At 43.3% G+C, this 19,182-nt stretch overlaps 1 protein-coding gene and 1 long non-coding RNA gene across 8 annotated transcripts in view; both read left to right on the top strand.

Annotated features, from left to right (window-relative positions):
• The window catches only part of MEIS2 (Meis homeobox 2), a 222,269-nt gene extending 221,392 nt beyond the window's left edge, over nucleotides 1-877 (top strand). For all 6 annotated transcript variants that reach the window (XM_060418577.1, XM_012181166.3, XM_060418578.1 and 3 more), the window contains one exon: nucleotides 1-877. This exon is cut by the window's left edge. The gene's annotated coding sequence lies outside the window, so the exon portion shown is untranslated.
• A 3,858-nt stretch (nucleotides 878-4,735) lies between these two features.
• Nucleotides 4,736-17,498, top strand: LOC132660124 (uncharacterized). Of its 2 annotated transcripts, XR_009601351.1 has the most exons (4): nucleotides 4,736-5,060; nucleotides 5,482-5,578; nucleotides 9,484-9,673; nucleotides 10,368-17,498. It is a non-coding gene; the product is annotated as an uncharacterized LOC132660124 (long non-coding RNA). The 2 variants fall into 2 exon arrangements; XR_009601352.1 differs by having other exon boundaries at nucleotides 4,736-5,578.
• Nucleotides 17,499-19,182: the final 1,684 nt, after the last annotated feature.

Here is a 19,182-nt window from a genome sequence, read left to right as displayed (position 1 = left end):
ACTAAGTTAAACTTGTACATTTCTGTTGATCACTCCGTTATGTTGCCTCAAATAGTTTTAGAAGAGAAAAAAAAAATATATCCTTGTTTTCCACACTATGTGTGTTGTTCCCAAAAGAATGACTGTTTTGGTTCATCAGTGAATTCACTATCCAGGAGAGACTGTGGTATATTTTAAACCTGTTGGGCCAATGAGAAAAGAACCACGCTGGAGACCTTGGTGAACGTTTGGCTGAACCTCATCCCTCGGACTCCGGCTTCAAGAATGTGTTTTCATGCCCGGCCTTTGTTCCTCCATAAATGTGTCCTTTAGTTTCAAACAGATCTTTATAGTTTGTGCTTCATAAGCCAATTCTTATTATTATTTGGGGGGACTCTTCTTCAAAGAGCTTGCCAATGAAGATTTAAAGACAGAGCAGGAGCTTCTTCCAGGAGTTCTAAGCCTTGGCTGTGGACAAAACAATCTTAAGTTGGGCAGCTTTCCTCAACACACACAAAAAGTTATTAATGGTCATAGTACCAGAACTAGGACTTTATCAGAAACTCAAAGCTTGGGGGATAAAAAGGAGCAAGAGAATACTGTAACAAACTTCGTACAGAGTTCGGTCTATTAATTGTTTCATGTTAGATATTCTATGTGTTTACCTCAATTGAAAAAAAAAAAAAGAATGTTTTTGCTAGTATCAGATCTGCTGTGGAATTGGTATTGTATGTCCATGAATTCTTCTTTTCTCAGCACGTGTTCCTCACTAGAAGAAAATGCTGTTACCTTTAAGCTTTGTCAAATTTACATTAAAATACTTGTATGAGGACTGTGACGTTATGTTAAAAAAAAAGTGTTAAGTCACAAAATGCGGTAATAAATATTTCATTTTTGATTTTTTGTTAGGCTTTTGTGTTTTTAATAGTTTTACGGCCAGGTTGCACAGAGCCTATGCTTGGGATTGAAAGTAGATGATGGCTTTGCCTCCAGAAATCCATTATATATCAAAACTTAACTTACCAACAATTTTTTAAGGTAACCATCTGTAAGCTTTCAGTATATATTTGGCCTATAAATTCTACCAGCAGAAAACTTCTAAAGGTACGAAATTGTGTGTGTGTGTGTGTGTGTGTGTGTGTGTGTGTTATGAGCCAGGTTGAAAGATCACCAACGTGTCCAACCTCCTCTTTAGCTGCATGATGTTTAAAAAAAATACTTTCAGATGAAGCTTTTCATGTTCATCTTCTGCCAGAATAAAGGGTTTTTTCGGGGTTAATTTTACATCATAAGAAATAACTAACGTCTGTGCTCAAAGATAATTCATCTGCCTGTGTTTTTTCTCTGTCTTAGTTACTAAAATACTGTTGAATATGTAAATTAAGAATTTACATATAGATGTTCATAGATGAGTAAACAACTTCTATGGAATTTGAAATCCTGTGTTGAAAAGATTACTTAATCATTAATATTTAATATAAATTATAGGATGCTGTCTTTTTATTTCAGACACCTCCACATGCAGGCACTATAGTGTGATGATTTGCTCGTTAAGCTTAATTTTTTTTTTCCTAAAACAACAGCAAAACAGGCAACGTAATGCCATTTTCAAAATTCCATGCAACATTCCTGAACACCTCTGACATTAACATGATGGTACTACACAAAACGCCTGCCAAAGTAAGCAGAGTGAAAAAAGGTGTGAGGGATTTGCATGCTTCTCAGTTGTTCAAATAAATATACTATCCTGAAATTTTGTAACACCCAAACTTTGAATCCTGTGTTCAGAAGGGATACTGTCATAAACTTTTATTTACTTCTGTGCTGTCAGCCTGATTGGGAAATCATTCACTATCTCGGAAATCCAAGTTTGAATCTTATTTTGGGTTCTTCCCTCTTCCCATTGCACAACAAGCAAGCAAACAGCCATTAATAGAAGTATGCAAAGGAACAAGGAAATAAGCTTCTATTGTTTTGTATCATTTTTAAGTAGAATTTTTATAAATCCATTTATTAGTTTAATTAGCATTATGCTGTTTAAACACAGAAATAACACTTCTGATACCAGCTAACTGTTCATGAAGAAATTCTGGGCCACTTGGAATACAGAGAGCTTCCCTCTCGTTTTTGTCATCCAATTATATCTGGAGTCTTTTTGCAAAATTTAATAAGTATTTATTTTTATTTTAAATGCTTGTAGGTAAAATTTGACAAGTTCTTCATTTATAAATTAACTCTCACATCAGCTGAAAAAAAATTTGGCAAAGTTTTTCTTCCTTTCCTGTCAGTAGAGTAAATGCTGAAGGGTTTACTTAGTAGTTGGCTCATATTTAGAAAGTGTTTAATGAAATTATTAAGTTACTTCATCACAGTTTAGATCCCAGACCTCTCTATTCTTGGTTTTAACAGATAAAGTCAACCTAGGTTTAATTTCTTTAACAACTTCACACCCTATCACGTTAACCTTAACCTTCTTAAAAATTTAGAGATGAATAATCGTTGTAATAGTATTTGTTTGCATTTCCTTGCTCTCCCACCCGCCCCACTCCAGATGCTAAGATAGAGAGGTGGTAGAGTTGTCCAATTTTTTATAATGCTTTTTTTTTATACCACCTCGGAAGGCACTTGCTCCTATCTCGGGTTTACTATTTAGTATAAAGAGTTCCGATTTGGGTATATTTAAGAAAGACTCAGCTGTCAAAAGCAAAGAAACTGGGAATGGTGTTTTGACAACCATATAGTGTTAAAGGAAATACTGTAGTCTGAATAAAATTGCTTATGTTCTCCAAAACAAGAGTAATATAAAAACACTTTTTTATTTATATGGAAAAGCAAAAGCAGAAATAAATTCCAAAGGTTTCCCTTTCTTTAAGAAATTCTGAGAGAACTGCAGTCGCCATCTGTTAAGGGTTGGGAATTGAGCAAGAAGCCACATTTTGAAGGAAAATGAGAAGAAAAGATAAGGGAAGTCTGTGTCTTCCCCACACTCCTCCTCCCCCCGCCCCCCGCCCCCCCAGGTCAGCGCCCGCACTCGCCCCAGCTCACCCTGGTTAGATCTGTCCAGAAGAGTCCGTCAGGATCCTAGCCCCCTCCCGCCCCTGTGGGCCCGTTAACCCGGAGCAGATTTGGGAAGGGAAATGTGGCTAATATCTCTAACAGCTGTCAGAGGAGGGACCTTCCTTCAAAGGGACTGGACAGGGATTCTCCACAAGTTCCCCACCAGTCTTGCAGGCCAGCAATTTGATAAGGAGCCTGGACCTCCGCTGCAAGTTGCCACTGTGTTAGGAGGGCTGGTGTCTGGGGCGGGGGCGCTGTTTGGATGTGCGGGCTTAGCAGCCACAGCCCGGTACGGACGAGCCTGGGAGGAGGCAGGCGGGGGCTCAGGCAGGCGCAGGGGGCGTGCAGACTCTCCCTCTCCGCTCGGGCGGCTCTGGCCCTCACCTGGCCTTTTTTTTTTTGCGCGCGCGCGCGTGTGTGTGTTAGACAGACAGACGTGCTTCAAACTGACGGGGTGACGAGGGAGAACCTAACAGTCGCTGTAATCAACCAAGGGCGTCGTGCACGGTCGTGGAGCTCCCTCCGTCGGGGCCAGGCTTGGAGGAAGCTGCTGCGCAGGGAAACTGCGGGTCTGATGGGGGAGGCCGGTCAGATTGTGATGAGAATGGAGACCGTCCGGGCAGTGTTTGAAGGGAGGTTTTAATATTAATAGTTTCGGTGTAGAGACAGAAGGGAGATTGCGTCTACGGCTCCTCGGGGCAGACTCTGGGTGACAGCGATGATGGATGATCCAGCAGAGCCCAACAGCTCCTCCCCTCCAGCCCCAACAGTGTCAAAGCTACTTTACTTGAAGCTTTAGAAATAAAATAAATAAACAGCATCCCCCTTCCCACTCTTCATACATCTCCATCTCCACCCCCCCCCCACCGCTCCCCGACATCGATTTATGGATCATTATGAATCAATTACTGTTCTCAATACTTTTCCATTGGCTTAAATAAAACAGTCCAAAGATGAAAACGTGGGGTTCGGTGGGGATTTTTTTTTTTTTTCCCCTGACAGGAACAATCGCAAAATCCATTATCTCATAATCAGAGGCACTGGGTTAGGAGGTGAAGCGAAAGGAAGGGTCACCCAGTAAATAAGTGGGGAGAACGCAGTGAGGGGGTCGCCCAGCAGCTGTCTTTGTTCAGTTGGGTCTGTGGGTTTGGTTTGTTTGTTGTTTGGGGTTTTTTGAACGGGGGTGGGGAGGTGGGAGGAGACCCTCGTGAGAATGAGATGCCTACAGGTTTGTAACCTAATTATTTAACTCCTTTGGAGAAATCTATTTGAACGTGTGTCACGGCAAACATCAGAGGTTGTTGGTAGTGAGGTCACACACGGTGAAGGTGTGGAGGAATGAATGGGTCGTCCGGAGGACGGATTTTCACTTTGTTGTGAGCAACTGTGAGAGGTTTGCTGCTGGAAAGAGGGATTCTCCCTCCCGCAACGCCCTCCTGCGTCCCCGCCGTGGGCTGTTTTTGTCGCTAGGACTGGTTTGGGTCTGGGACCAGCCGCCCCCGTTCGCCCCCACCCCCGCCCCCACCCCGGCCGCCCGAGGCTTTTCTTCCCTTACTTGCCCCTTCCGCGGCGGTGCCCGAGGTTCTCTAGGTGTTTCTATGACTACATTGTGTGTGTGGGAGGGTCAGCTGTGGGGGTTGCCCGCGAGAGGGCCGTTCCTGGGCGATCATTTATCAATGTCACCCACATAATGATTCTCTCTGCAGCCTCCTATTGATGAGGATAATTACATTAGCTCAGAGTGACTGATCAATGAAAAACCACCACACAAAAACTTCTTTACTCCTCTATAATACCAAAAACCGATACAGAAATAACATAGAAAGCCTGATTTTCTTTCCTTTCCCTATCCACCAATGGATTCTGCCCCCCACTCCCCCAAAAAAGACGGGGGAGTAATGTAAGAAAAAAGACCCAGGTTTATTTCGTTTAAAGGAGGATGCGATTTTGTCCGTGAATGCATTTTCTCTAAATGTGTTGGCTTCATTCCTCTATTGGTACAGAATATCAACGGACTTGCTAATGTGAGTTGCTTTTAGACTGGTCTGTGGTTTTCCGTTCTTTTTATTTCTTTCTTCCCCTTTGGACATTTTTTTTTTCTATTTCAAAAAAAAGGAGACAATTATTTTATAAATAACTGGAAAAGGAAATTAGGTCCTCTTTTTTTTTTAAGCGTTTGCTTAAGTCGGGTTATCTTTTGTCTTTATCACTTCATAAAGTAGTGCAATTAAAGATGTGATGTTGCATAGGTTGCATAGGTGGATCCATAATACGGCGACATAATATGTTATATTCCCGCCTGAAAGTTTGCAGCTAAATTACGATTTCGCTTTTGCTAGACTTAAAAATCAATATTTTCTCAATTAAATAGAATTTTAATGCTTTACTTGCGAGTTGTTAAAGGCGCTGTAAATTTTATTGTTATGTTTTTTGGCTTCGGAGTAGATGCAGGAGGAGACCGGTTGATTCTCCTGGTCTTTTTTCTCTCAAAGAACCTAGCCCAGGAACATCCAGTGTGTCAGATCAAATGCAAGCAACAAAGGTAAGGAGGGTTCCTAGAGGGAAGGGGCTAAGGGTGGGGAGCCCGCCAGGGGAGCCCTCCAGCGCCAGAGGCCATTGTCTTGTATATTTTCACCTCTCTGTGTCCCGCCTCCTGAAAGTGACAGAAGTGTCCATTTTACTCTAATCTTTCTCAAAGAGGAGCACGTTCGACTCCCATCTGTTCCCTGACGATCAGAAAGAAAGCTAAATTTGGGGAGCATTCTAGATTCTTCCCAGTGTCCCCCACTCTTTTCTGTTTCCTTTCCTTATTTCACCAAAATGTAACTCCGAACTAGTTCCTTCGCGAATTCTGCCATATTTCATATGCGTTCTGGCCTCTTATGTCAGAACTCACTCCCCACCCTCAAGAGCAGCTCACTGTTTACAGATGTTTTCTCCTTCCACACGTCCCACCTAGTAAAAGCTCCCGCAGAGAATTAACTGTGGTGTGTTAATAGCCCAGGTCTGCTACTGCTCTCCCCTGCAAAGCTGAAATCTGGTAAGGTGAGGAATGGCGTTGAACTAACGCTGGAGAGCAGCGCCAGGCGGGCTGCAGCCCAGAGATTTGAAAATTCCAGGCCCAGGGACTTTGTGGGAAGCAAGGTTGTGAAACTTTTAGATTGTAAGGCGGAAAGGAGGATAAGAAAATGAAGCTCGAAGGGTACCAAATAAGAGAAGAATTGAGCCAGGCAGGAAAAAAAAAAAAAAAAAGAAGGGCCTTTGGGACCTCTTTGTAAGTTAAAAATAAATAATAGTGAAGGGAAATTGAATACCTAAGGCTTGCTATTAATTTTTTTAACCCAATGTCTAAGAACAAGTCCTCTGAAATGCCAGGAAGGGCTGAATTTCCAAATGGAACTACTCACAGAGTTCCTTCGCAGTTCCCTCTTCAGCTAATTTGCTGGGAATGAGAAGACCAGGGAAAGGGCTCTGTGTGTGGTGGACCAAGGGCTTAAGTAAGAGTATGGTGGGAAGGGGCACCTCGCTATAATGAGGCTGCTGTTTTAAGCTTGAATAGAGAAGGGGTGGGGGGAGGATAGAGAAAAAGGCACGCAACGCCACAATGCACTTTAAAATAATTCTCACCTACCTGCCTTTCTTTTCCATTTTACTCACATACTCTATCAAATGTTATACATAGGTGGTGGGAATTTCTAGTTCATCATCTTTTGTCCAGAGACCCACCGGATTGATTCCCCTTCTCTTAGATTCCTGACATGTAAGCCTAGACCATGGCCTTTTTATCAAGTGAGTGGGGCTTTGTTAATGTATTTGTACTTTTCTGCTCTCAGTCCAAGTTTCTCACTTTGGCGGAAGGAGGGGTGCAAGAAAGGAGGGGGAGGGGAGCAGGACACAAAGACTTTATCTCATTCTCACCAAGCAGGTTTCAAAATAAGAACTCAATGGGAAGAAAAAACGAAAGAATGGACAAAAAATAAAGAGAGGGTGAGGATTGTTTATCACAACAGGTTTACTTGTCTGGAAGAAAGGTGATTCTATGATTTTTTTTTTTCCTTTGAGGATTCTGATTTCTTCATATTGAAACATTTTCAGATTTCAACCCTTTAGCAGACAAAACCTCAATATAAATATGACATGGGCCACTGGCAAAAAAATGAACTTAAACTCACTGCTAAGAGAGGAGGGGGAGTGGGGAGCAGAGAGAACCCTTTCTGATTAATAACTAGCAGGGTAATGTTGAGGGCTTTTTCTGCCCGATTGCCTTTTTGAATTAGAGCCGATTTCTTCACACTTCAATAGTGCCTGTCTCCTTTAAAATGACTGGCAGATTTGTTTCTTTTTTCTCTCCCTGAGACTTAATGATGTAAATTTTCTAATTAGTTAAATCATATTGCTTAAAGGCCTAATATTTACGGTGTAAGAAACGATCATCCTGATATGAACCTCTCGAAATATTCGGAGAATAACATTTGACTTTTAGGTTGAGGGATGAGAGAGGAGGAAGGGCTATTACGGGAAGCTGTTTAGAGGAGAGAAGGCACGGACCCGGCAACATGTTAAATTAATAGTTGAAGTTGAGCTGGGCTCACACCCCAAGTCCGCTTTTATTTTTCAATCAGCGAAGATTTAATTGGCAGCCCTCAGGCCGGGCGATCTGATATTTTCTCATTAGTTTCCCATCACTAATCTTGAGCGTTAGATTGGCTTAAAGGTTGTCAACATTTGACCAATTTTATTTAAGGGGAAAAAATCACGCATTATGGCTCCGGGATGTGAGATCTGCAAATAAATCCTGCTTGGATCAGCGGAACTAACAGGCGAAAAAAATGTTGACTATTCATCGGCGCATTTAATAAGTTGCATTAATGTATATTTCAAAGCTAGGGAGAGAGATTATACATGTGCATCATAGATGCAGATGAAAAGGGGTTGATGGGGAGGGGGGTGCACTATAAGCTGAGTGGGGAGGTAAAGCTAGACGTAGGTATGTTGCCTAACAGCAGGTAAATAACCCAAGTGGAAGAGCGGCTGAGGGTTTAGGAGCTACATTCCCCCCGCCCCCCTTCCTTTTGCAGCTGCGTAAAACTGCAAAGCCTCTTGTAGCACCAAGCGGCTCGGCTGTCTGGTCCAGAGATAACATAAGGGCGCCCCCTGCTGGCTAACGGAGTAGACGGCTGCGCGTCAGCCCCCTGCAAAGCAAGTCGTGTTTTTCCGCGCTCCCCACCCCCGCCCCGCTCGACTGACTCGATTCACAACCACCACTTCTGTTCTGCAAAAGAACCCCGCGGTAGGAGAATAGTTTGTCAAAGCTGAGCATTTAAGTGAATATAAGAAAAATAATAACATACGAAAAATAAAATAATAAAATACGAACCCCCACCTTCACTTGGCCTCCAGGGAATAAACTATCAAATGACTAAGAAAGGGACAGGTATTCTTCTTCTAAATCTCTTTATTTTCCGGGGTTTTGCTGTGACTTGTTTGTTTCTGCCGAGCTGTAGATTTCGAGTCCAAGGAAATATGTTTAATAGAGGCTGTAGAAGTTGTGTGTGTGTGTGTTTTAATGGATATCTGATGGGAAAAGAGGCCAATACAAAACAACATTTTACAGCCTTGAAAAATTAAACTCCCGGGAACTCTCACTATTTCAGTCAAGTCCCAAGAAATCCCTTTCGGAATTCAGACAGTTGCTTGTCTTGAATGACCCTTCGCTGCACCGCCAAGAAATCTCGGCCCCTGTCTGGGTTTTGTTTTTGCTTTTAAACAGAGAATGTGCTTGAAAGTTGTCATCCTATCTACCTACCTGTCTACACACACACACACACACACACGGACCTTTTCTCCGAAGGTCCCTCTTCTTTCTCCGCTGTGTTCTCAATTTTGCTGGAAACGGAAAGGAGAACTGAAATACACCAAAGTAAACCGCCACTGCTTTTGACACTTGATCTTCCCCGGGTGCTTCCCGCCAGTGCAAGGTGTGGGACTGTTACTAGATGAGAGTGCTGGGGTTATTTTTCAACCTTTTCGGTGCCCGGAGTCGCTTTCTTGGCATCCCAGGGCATCTTCCCGAATTCTAACCATGGTACGGCGAGGGCGCGCAGGTAGCGAGAGCCGGGACAACCTCGGGTCGGGAGAGCCGCCACCAGCCTCTCTTCCCCGGGAAACGCGCTGGCCGAGCAGCCCTGACGCGGAAAGTGTTCTGGCCACAGCCAGATCCCACCGAAAGAGCGCAAATCTGTAGTGAGGAACGACTTTAGTTTATAGGGAGTTTGGGGGGGACGCCTTTAGAAGGTACCTGATTGCGGGATTTTGTGGAAACAGCTCTGAGAAATGAGGGGAAGAACCAGGGGGCAGGGAAAGGTGGGTCTCTTGCTGTTCATTTCTTGCCAAAGGATCAGGACCTTAGAGTTTGAAAATCCGTTCTCTTACCTCACTTCTCCCTAGGCTCCCCGCCCCGCCGCGTCACGCCTCCTCCAATCCTCCTTTTTGGGGATGCTCCGGGAAGGGCAGCCGGGGACTTGAGGGGACCAGCGCTCCTAGGGCAAGGCGGAGGCAGCCCGGGCTGGTGCCAGTGAAGTGGTGCCTCAGTCCTCCGGTTGTCTGAAGAATTGCTGGGGCCATTATGACAACTGAGGTAAAGTTAAATATTTATACTCCAACGTGTTCTCATTATTTTTTGTCTGTTTTGAAGACATTCAGTGCGTTCAAACCTACTTTAAACATAAATCCTGGTCTGGCTGAAGCAGAACCTGTCTCCTGGCACTGAAGTTGACTTTTGGAAAAGTCTTCATTAAGCTCAGAAGTGAAAGGAAAGTTATCTGTAAACGATATTAGTTTAAATATATATGTGGATATGTACATATAGTTCATTTAAATATATATGTGGATGTGCGAATATGTAGCACACATTATATATCTATTTCCACCTAGTTATAACAGAGAAAAGGAAGCAAGTGCCCCCCCCCACACACAGCTGAATCCAAATAAAAATAATTCCAGGAGATATTCTCACAGAAAGAAAAAAACACACACACATTAAAATCTCATTGTGTTTGTCTCAGTTCGACTTAATGAAATTTGGAGACATTGACAGCCTGGTCAGTGCTCTAAGTAAATTAATACAAAGGTCCTTAGGAAGAGACCAAAAACACCTCTTGCCATTAATCTTAAACCACTTGAAGATTATGATTAAATGAATGGGATCACTAAGCATTATCATCTCAAATAGCTATTAACTGTCTCCACCCTTTTATTGTGGCAACAAAATAAACTCTCCGCTAGGAATGATGTTTCTTCCTTTTTATCTTTGTTTTCTGTTTTGCTTGAAGGGCAAAGAAGGGAAAACAGACTCCAAGAAAACCATCTCAAAAGTCTTGGATTTGTTGCTGTTAAAAGGCTGCTGTTCATTTCTGATTTCCTCATCTTTTGCTACAAAGGGAAAAGAAATCTAATGATGTGTCTACATTTGATGAGAAGAAAACACTAACACTGAAGGTGTACTTGCTTTATTTTCTTTTTCCCTGATTTTTTTTAAAATATCCTCTAGTTTTGCAGGTTGAAAGCTGTGGAGATGTAAAAGGATGTTCACTTGTCCACATCTATTCGCTGACTTTCAACACTTGAATTTTGTAGGATTTTTTTTTGTCAAATAGAAGTTATGGGAAAGAGAATTAGACACTTGCCAAAGGACAACAATATTATACACTTTCAAGTAAGCTCCACCTAATCCCGTATTTGAGTGCTGAGGCGGTGTGTGCTATTTTCCCTTAATAAACCTCAAAGCCCTCATTAGACATAAAGAGGGGTGAGAACTCTATTAGGGGGCATTCTAACAAAAAAGGAAGCAGTGCATCTCTGCTCTTAGAGCCCTAGGAAAGAATACCCGGAAAAAAATGCCAAAGCCGTTGTGTTTTCTTTTAGAGCCCTGAAGTTGAGCAGACTTCTCAGAGAAATACAGAGTAATTAACATTTTACAAAGCAAAATACTGAAACGGAGGTTGGTGGCTAACAATAAATAAATAAACCATGCTAAAGATTATTCTTCAAACCCTATAAATTTTCAGAGGCCACGAAAAATCTATGGAAATGTGCCCCCTCCAAACCGAGCACACAGCCCTCCTGCCCTGGCACTGGAGATCCCCCCTCTGCTGGAGCACTGGGAGCTATTACCTTGAGACCACAGGCAGGGGAGGGAGTGTGGCCCCTTGCCCCCTTCCCCACCTGTTTCCTCCTCCCCTCCCAGAGGCTCAGGACAGGCGGGGAACTGCACCGATTGTGCCCCCAATCATCAAGGGGTACTATGAACTGAGGCACCTACTACACTAAGGAGGAAACCCCACCAGGACCTCAGCAGCCGAAGACCCCGCCAAAGGGAAGAGGTCCCCTGTCCCAGGCACACACAGCTGCCTACCCAGTCCGGGCCAGGCTCCAGGAGCCCCGGTGGACAAAAGGATCGTAGGCCACATTGGTCCTGGAGCAGGTGTGAAATGCAATGGAGAGGAACAGTGTGTCCCCTCTGCACGCTATGGTGTGTGTGTGTGTGCGCGCGTGTGTGTGAGAGAGGTGTGCACTGTAGAGCGGGCCTCTGGCCGCAGATGTCAGCTGGGGATGTTCACACACGCAGCGTCGGGGGCCACAATCCCACACCTCCCCACGTCTTCCACCTCCCCACGTCTTCCACCTCCCCCACCCCACCAGCTCTCCAATCCCGGGTCACACCTGCAGAGGTGTGGTGCCTTTACTGGAAAGCGCCTGAGGAAAGATCCGAGGAGGAGAGGCATCAGGGGAGCAGGGGGAGGGGCTGCGAAGAGAGATGGTACCTCCGGAGCTCAGACATCCCAATCTTGGAGTAATTGTCATCACTCTCAATCTTTCCACCCTGACCTGCGGTTTCCAAAAAAGCAGAGATGGATTCGCGGGAAAATCGGGTTTATGAAAACGTCGGGGGTTTGACGCAGGCTTCGGAGACCTTGCGCAGGCTTTGCTTAGATTCAGAAGTATGATTTTAATTTTCTTAATGAAGGCGCGCTCTAGAGCTCAGCTGGTAATGGCTGTGCCGAGTTTAATAGACTTCTGTCGAACAGAAAAAGACGGATAACTGTCGGTTATAAGTAATCTGCTCTAATGCAATTATTTTCCCGGGTTCGAATGTCATTGTGTGGAGAGTGCAGGAGTGAATTAGGGCCCCGGGGAGCGCGGACGCGGGGCAAGGAGACGGCCTGAAATACGAGCCAAACCTGTTTTGTGAGATGCACTTGGGTTTGGGGGTCGGGGTCGAGGGCTTCAAAGCCCTTGGTCTGCACGTGTGAAAATCTCTCCGTCTCTGTCTCTAGCCTCCCTCCCATCCCCCCCAACCACAGTCTTCCTCCTCCATCTTCCCCTCCCTCCTCCTGTCTCCATTTCTCCTTCTTTTCTCTTGTAGCTTTCTCTTCTCCTCCCTCCTCCTCTCTCCCAGAGTTAATGTGAATTTCCTTTTCTCCTCCTCTGTTTCCTGTGTCTTTGTATGTCATGCAGATCTATTAGGACCAAAGTATTTTTCCAAAACACACTCACACAGATGTAGGCTCTTGGTCTGTGTCAGCCATTCACTTTTTGAAATCCAAAAGAATTGGGAAGTTTAAGATATTGAAGATGCCATGTACACGCACATAGTAATATACAGGTGGGATTATTTCTATCTGAATACAGAGCCAATCCAGGTCACTGTCTGAAAGTAGCCCCATCTTCACTCTCACACAAATTGTCAATTGTGGTAGTTTTAATTTGAAATTACCCAAACTCTTCTTAGCTCTCCACTTTGCCTGGTAAATACAATCTCAGGCAAACGTGACTTCAAAAAATAAGTCAACATAGCTCGTAATTTCCGTTTTTATAGAAAACAAGCTGAACTGATGAGGAAAGCCTCAGGCACTCATCTAGATGAAGGGTTTGAAGGCAAGGCAGGCCCTTAGGCCGGTGAATGAGGCAGCACAGCCAGGCACAAACCAGGCACCATGGAGCCCAGCCCTCCTGGCTGAACCTCTGTGCACAGCCACTTCAGCCCCACTTTCCTGCCAGCCTCTCTCTTCGGGTCCTGGGGAACAAAGAAATTTCTTGAGACTGACAGACAAAAAGGGATAAATGAACCCTGAGCTATCCGTGTCCCAAACCTGTGAGGTGAAGCCTGGGTAGCTAGCTGGGTCTGGTGTGTCTCTCCGTTGCACTGATCGCCTTGGTCTACGGTTCTTTAGACTTCTCTCTTTCTCTTCCCATCTTCCTCTCCCTCTTTCTCTCCCTTTTCTTTGTTCCCTCTCCTCCCTCCTTCTTTCTGTTACACACACACACACACACACACACACACACACACACACACACACACACACGACCTAGGCACACATCACAGAAACAGCCACAAAGCTAGGTAATTATTATCTCCTCTCCCTACCCTTAGAGAAGGAACTGGCAACCCACTCCAGTTCTCTCGCCTGGAGAATCCCAGGGATGGAGGAGCGTGGTGGGCTGCCGTCTATGGGGTCGCACAGAGTCAGACACGAAGCGACTTAGCAGCAGCAGCAGCTCCCTACCCTATGCTCTTGCCTCTGCAGCCACTCTTCAACAATGGGAAAGCAAAAACATCAAACATATTTGCAAGGTGCCCTGAAGTGCCTCTGGTGAGGAAGAGCCCAGCTGGTGCCCCACAGGAACTTGGGGTGTCCTGGACAGCGAGGTTCCCATTGCTCAAGGTCTTGAGGAGGACACCGCCTACAACCCCGGAGTTGGAGGCGGGGTGGTGTTGCTTTTCACTTTTCTCTTCCCCCAGGCTCTCCCCTGACTGCTGGGAAGCGAATTAGGGTGAGATCCTCAGGTCCCAACCACTCCCTGGACTTGGAGAAGCAGAACAGAGCAGGCACCTCCTAGCTGCAGAGCAGTGACTGCCAGGGGTCCCACAGTGGTGAGTGAGAAAGTCTGCAGCCAGAAGGGCAGGTGCCTCAACTATTTAACTGCTCAGCCTGCAGCGTCCATTAAAGATAGGGAAGATTGCTAGGCAGTGCTCAAGCCCCACTGCTCCAGCACCGGCCCGCTCCATCAGCCTCTGCTGGGATGGGGGTCTCAAGGCCGTGGGGTGACTTCTGGTGAAACCAGGGTGGAAGGCCTGCCTCTAGCTCCAGGAGTAGATTTGGAACCAGAAAAAAGAGTGACTGCCAGAGGCCCCCACCCCCACCCCTCATGGATGAAATCACTTATCCCTGGATCTGTCATCCTTCGAAGGCTCCCCTGTAGTAAACTGCCATGCTGTGTTGCTTTGATGACCTAGGAGAGCAACAGCAAAGACCCAGGAAGTCCCCACGAGCTTCAGTGGGTCTAAGCCTGCTTTGGAACAGATTCTGGGAAAAGAGAAGAGAGAGACTCTATTATCCTACAGTGAATTTTCCAAGATTCCGCTCAGCCAAAGAAGGCTGAGAAGGGCTTGGCAGCGAGCCAATTACCCCCCAGACTCCCCAGGAAGAAAGCTGGCCAGAGTAAGACTCACAACCCCCAAACCCACTGAGAACTCTTTACAAACATGCCTTTGACTCCCAGCCTGGGCTGCTTGTCAGGAGTCTGTGGGCTCCCACAGCCCAGTGTACCCCCTGAAGCAACGGACAGATCAGGGCTGGGGAAGCGTAAGGAGGCCTGCTTAAAGAGCTAGGTGTGCCTCTCTCCCCTTCACTCCCCTCTCTTAAATGTCAGTAGAAAAAAGCAATAGATTAGACATGTGATTATATTCACACAGAATGAAGGTGTAAAACTGAAAATGTACACCGTGTTTAGACAATTTTAAGGGACTGTCCTGAACATGATGTGCTTTTGTGGGACAAGACACTTAAATATAAGCTTTAAGGCTAAAGAACATGAAGAGTGCCTAATGTCCCCTTACCTCACCTTCACATAAATAAAAGGGGGAGAGGTCTCAGTAAGCAAAGTCAAGCAACAAGAGCTCCTAAAACAATCTAACCAGTTCACAAATATAACACAGTATTGCATTTTTAAAGTTCCCCTTAAGGAAAGTTAGAGGCAAATAGCTGACTACAAAGTTTAACTTTTCTCATTTACTCATAGACCCAGGTGTCTTAATTCCAAAACAGATTGAATAATCTGAACAGAGGGGTAATGTTGCCAGCCTCCACCCCCCATATCCCACCGCTCTCCCTGCCACAGAGCAAGGGCAGTTGTTAATACTAGACGCTTATCCAGCGGCCTTAGGACTTTTGAATGCTGAAGTGAAAGTGTAAATAGAATAAGGTCACAGGTGATTGACAAGTTCAAGTTACTTAGCTCAATTATCAAAATTTTATTTCTAAATTATGTTCAATTTGATTTTCCTGCTTTGCTATAAATGACCTTCGAAAATCCAATGGGAGCAGACATTTTACGCCACGTCTTGTGTACCATGATTTATTTGTAAAGTCATTTTGTGATATATGCCTCTTTTAATGTTTCTGTGGAGACCAAGTCTTTCCATTTAGAAACACAGCCATCAGTTTAATTCAAAGGCAGTCACCTTAAAGACACAATGATCGCTAAATCTGAACAACTTTTAAAAATGTTTCTAAATTTGTAAACTGCAGGCAGAACCCATAGTATTTAGAATCGAAATCCCTGGATATGAGCATGCTATATTTAATGTCCATCCATCTAAACAACAGATAAGAGTGCAATTTGTAAATATATACCCTACAACTCACTTTTAACATGCTATCACAAAGTTCTCCTATGCATTTATTTAACAGATAACGAAGCTCTTCAGATCAAGGCTCAGGCCGCCACATCTGGAAATGCTTCCCAGTCTCTAATCTACTGCCCCCTCCCCACCATCGCTCCCTCCAGCCACCAGTGAAATAGCTAAAGCCTCTTCTTCCACTATTATATGATACCATCAGTTTTTAATCAGTGAGAGGCACTCCTATTTAAATTTACAGGATGACTCTTTATTTCATTTATCTTTTCTTTGGGAGGAAAGTGAAATAAGAGCACCACCCTTATTAATTATAAGATTGATGGGGTGAAAAAAGCCAACTGAATTTGGCTTGCAAATTATTAGTAGAGGTATGAATATTTATGACTGTGCCAGGAACTGCAGTCATGAACCCTGGGTATCAAGCTTGGGAGACAGTCAAACCAGTGCACTCAGTGAGGGTTCAGTCCCCCCAAATCTGACATGACAGAAATGGAAGCTTCCAAATTAGACCCAGGGTGGGCCCCCATCAGACTCTTACCTTTTTTTTTTCTTTTGGCTAATCTTGTTAGATATGAACTTACTTCTAATGGCCTCTATTATAAAATTTAAAGATATCTTTTAAGATGAAAACAGATACCTATATGTTTTGTGAGGAAAATCTATGTGCTTTTCCCACTTGATATTCATTTGTTTTAAATCGAATATATCTATAAAATACTTGTGACACATTTAAAAAATTTCAAGTTTCTTTGTTCAGTGTAAAAATCCTGAAAACCTAAAATATCCTAGATATAAAGAAGATTTAAATAAATACAGTCTAAGTTAGATACAGAAAAAAGAAATGAGAGGGGAAAAGAAAACAGCAGTGGAAAAGAGGTGAAAAGAAACGTATTCTACTTCTTTGCTTTTTTTTCCCTTTACTGCACCAGACTTTCTCGTGTTTTAGTCCCAAATTGAGGCAATTTAAATGCAAGGTGAGGAAGAAAGGGTCAAGGTAAAAAGGGAAAGAGTTATGACAAGGACTTAATAATTGAATAAAAAACAAACTATGCCCTCCTTTTTCCCTCCTCTTGATTCTACATTAGGGGGTTTTATAGTGCTTTGGAGGAGTTGCTGAGGACTTGAGACTCAGTGAGCTCAACTCTCGTTTCACCACTGACTTCTTTTCTGTAACAGAATTGTTGAGTAGGGGCCGACCCAATCCTGTGGAAGTAGCTCACTCTGACATCAGAGCCAGCTTAGCACACATATTTTGAAAAGGAAGACAAGTTGTTTTCAAAACAGGAATGCTAAGCATTCTAAAAAGCATAAGCAATTTAAAAAACGCTCTTCAAATTTTCTGAAAAACTCCCAACTACATATATATATGTGTGTGTGTGTGTGTGTGTGTGTATATACATTTACATACATAAACACATTTTTTTCACAATTGGAAGTGGATATTTGTGCTAAATTGATGCTTTATGTATATCCTGTCTCAATTTGTCTCTTCTCTGTAAGGATATAATTTTTTTTAAGGAAGTGATACCACTGACAACAATTTACTTAAATTCACAAACCTTGAAATGGATGCATCTCCTATCAATCACACTCAGTAGCTACAGTAAAACACATTCAACATTTGTATATCAATAGTGGCACACATACAGATCTGTTTTGTTCAATTTAAATGCTCTTCAACATGTCATTTCTTATTTTTCTGGAACATGTCCTGTTTCAGCTGATTGTTAAATCCTTAACCTAATAAAAATTCAAAATAGAATATTTACTTGTCATGGATTTCAGAGGTGAAAGGTGGCTTTGGGGACAATCTGACCAACTCTTCTTATCTTTCCTACAAAGAACTGGAGGTCTAAAGATGGCAGCTGATCCATCCCACTCATACAGCTCTAGTTTCTGGACATGATTCCAAAGGTCTTGAGGTTGATTTTTCACATGAGAGGGTTCTTCCCATTTTCTGCCCTTGATATTAGAGCAGTATTTATAATACTACACACAGACTTTTCTACTAATGTTTTTCTTCCCAGCAAACTGACAATGGAATTCTTGTTAAATAATAATAAGATATCGACTGCTCTGTTTGCCAGTATGAAGATTTGTTGTTGATCTGTGATATTTGTATTGATTAGGCAAGATGAGGTCTCTCCTCTACCTGAAGGATAAATAGATCTCAGGATTGGCACAAAAACAAACTTTGTATTAATAGAAACTCTAATCTTACTGGTTACACATCAGCTCAATCAAGCTAGAAACAGATATAAATAGGAATAACTGAGAGCAGTGCTTCAAAATCTCCAAAAATGTTCACTAGGGATATTTAAACTGAATGAGAGTTCCTTGACTTCAGCACTGCAGGGCAGTTCAGTCAGGTCTGACTCTGCGACCCCGTGGACTGCAGCGGCACGTCAGGCTTCCCTGCCCATCACCAACTCCCGGAGCTCGCTCAGACTCATGTCCGTGGGTCAGTGATGCCGCTTCAGCACTAGCAGCCTGATTCTAGGTAACCTTCCTGCCTGGCTGTTCCATTCACCCCAAATTGAATCCTACACGTGCTTCATCTTTTCTACATTAAGGGGAATCCTACTCATGCCTGAGATGATCTTATATTTATGATGGCCTCTTCTGTCAAACTGTTATTTCTGTAGCTTGCTGTCAAAAATGCCACTCCAAGTTTCCTCTCCACCTCGCTTTACCCTCTGTCATAGTAACTTGGAAGGTCTAATCCAAGCGGAATTTGCTTCACCTGTAATATACAGCAAGGAAAGCCTTTTCACTTATCCATCTCTCCCTTCCCCCCACCCCCAGCTTTTCCTTCATTCTGTATAAGTTTCATTGTTTCTCCTTGTGATAAAAATGTTCATCCAGGCAGTTTCTCTTAAGGTTCAAAAACCTAACTCCTGTGAGTAAAATTTATGTATAAATATGCCCAGCATATTTTCTAAGTCCATGCTGCTTAATACTTAAGCACGAAAGGAAACAACGCTAAAATGAAAATGCCCTCCAATTAAAGAAAGTTCTCAAGCATAAATAGCAGCTATTTAATTTTGAAAATATAACAAATAAAGTATGGAACTTGTTAGCATTCACAACTCCTTTCTTTATCAGTGTGGCCTCCTTTTTGCTACGTTTCCATTTCATTATTTTTGCATGAATATGATAAATGGTCATTAAATCTAACCATTTTTATTTAATGTTCATAAAAACTGGTAGATTTTCAAACAGATGTGGCCTGATATGGTTCAGTGAATTTAGTGGACTTTTCATATAAACGGAATAATAACCGTACAGAAGATGAATTTTATACCCTTGTTTACCTCTTCTAGAACTTACCCTTATTATAATTACAAATAGTGTTTATGTATTATGCAATATATATACCATTGTCCAGACACTGCACAAACCTTAACTTGATCACTGCCATCTAGACATTACAATTCAAGGTAGCA

Source organism: Ovis aries, chromosome 7 (assembly GCF_016772045.2).
Source record: "Ovis aries strain OAR_USU_Benz2616 breed Rambouillet chromosome 7, ARS-UI_Ramb_v3.0, whole genome shotgun sequence".
Lineage (NCBI taxonomy): Eukaryota > Metazoa > Chordata > Mammalia > Artiodactyla > Bovidae > Ovis > Ovis aries.
Note: the sequence above shows the minus strand (reverse complement) of the source record. Positions and strands in the feature narration are given on the sequence as shown.